This window comes from Austrofundulus limnaeus, unplaced genomic scaffold, assembly GCF_001266775.1.
Source record: "Austrofundulus limnaeus strain Quisiro unplaced genomic scaffold, Austrofundulus_limnaeus-1.0 Scaffold222, whole genome shotgun sequence".
NCBI classification, from domain to species: domain Eukaryota; kingdom Metazoa; phylum Chordata; class Actinopteri; order Cyprinodontiformes; family Rivulidae; genus Austrofundulus; species Austrofundulus limnaeus.
The window spans coordinates 771,804-773,791 of NW_013952624.1; positions in this window are offsets into that span (position 1 = coordinate 771,804).

Consider the following 1,988-nt stretch of genomic DNA (forward strand, 5'->3'; position numbering starts at 1 on the left):
CACATTACAAATATATAGTATACAAAAATTCTGTGTGTTTCCTGGGGGCCAAGCCCCCCTTGTCCTTAAAACCTAGTAACACCCCTGGATTCATCACTGAGTGAAGCCAGCTCACGCATCATTGTGATCTGTATGCAAAAGCTGGCATGTCCTCCCTGCATGTCAGGCGATACACACACTGAATGACCCTGGTGTATACGTCTCTAARGGGTCTGCTTCCTAATTATCTCTGCACTTTCCTTCAGAGAACAGATAGCARCTATGCCCTGCTCTCCAACGATCGTTTCCACCTCTATGCCTTGCAGGRTGAATTAACAGTGCCAGTTTGTTCCACTGAGTGCTTTTAAAAAGATTTTAAAAGAACGACAACAATTATATCAACAATGCCTGTGTTTTAAATCCTGAATTGTTCATGGTATTTGATTGTCATTGTCATAACATTATCTTTCATTATTGTTGGCTGTTTTAATGTATACTTTGTAACTTTTTTGTTTTTTGTGACGTGTGCTGCTGCCTATCTTGGTCAGGTCATCATTGTGAAAGAGGTCTTGATCTCAGTGCGTTTTTATCTGGGTAAATAAAGGATTAAAAAACGTGATTCCTGTATCTGATTCTCCTAAATATGTCGACATATTTAAGTGACATTAAAGTGARGAAATCACGTTTTAGATTGACTGGACTGATACATCAATCAAGTAAAACACAAGTCAAACCAACGAGTAGTAAAGATTTCCTCATTGAAATGCCAGTGCAGTATAATCACCTTTCATCTTGGACAGATAACACCATATACTGCATTATATATATACTGTATATTATTACTGCATATTTGGATTAGTTTATATATGTTGTCTTTGTAGTGTATCAATAGGTTGAATAGGATTTGTAAATCCTCGTATTTTGATTTTATATGTTTTTCATAATGTTCCAACTTCATTGGGGTTGTGCATTTATTTCATGTAGACTAAAACTACCGATGCGTGATGAGTCATGACTTTTTGGTTTTATCTTAATTTTACAACAGATCTGATAACCTATATGTTCACACACTTACCTGCAYAAATCACAGCCTCCTTTTTAAGCTAACATTAGTCCACGTCGTCAGGTACACTCTGACTTACCTCTGCTGCTGTACGACAAGAAGCTACAGCCAGCCTTCATCTGTAACACATTTGGCAACGTTTCCTGCAAATTTACTTTCTTTATGTAGTTTTGTTGCACCTCCCTGTGTCCTTTGCAACATTTTTCTTTTCATCTTCTACCTGTCCTGACAAGAAAACCACAAGAAACACAGGAGAAAAAGAATGAGGAGTGGGGAGGAGAYAGAGGGACCGAGACGGAAGAGAAGGCATTCTCTGCAGACACAAAGTAGGCATTTCTGTTTTATTTGCTCTGTTTTTAGAAAAGCTTGGTTCCTCTCTTTCATTTTTCTTTCACTTTTGACTAACAACTTTCACAGTAATTTCCACAGTCAGAAATGTTTTTATATCAAATCGCAATGTATCATTAAAAATAAAAATTTAGTTCTCCCTATTTCTAAACATCTAAAAAAACATCTGCTCTTATTTTGAAATGTGACCCTTTCTTTGTTAAGAGAAGCAGAAATAATGAGTGAAGATGTTGAGTCTGACACTGGCAATCATATAAACATGTAATAATGGCTGGTTAACATAATCTGCTGGCCATTATTTTTCCCAAGTCTTCTGATGACCTCGTTAACAACGGCATGTTCACAAAACTAAAGAAATAAATGAAAGTCCAATGCTAGAAAAGTAAGCTAACGATGTGAAGAAACGCCTAAGCAATGATCAACCAATCAGGTACAGTATATGCCTTGAGTAATGCCCCTTTTTTGCTCGTCCAATCAGATGTCTGTCCGTCCCTTTTCTGCCGCTTATCCAGGATTGGGTCGCAGGGTCAGCAGTCTAAGCAGAGAGACCCAGACTTCCCTCTCTCCAGCCACTTGGACCAGCTCCTCTGGGGGAATC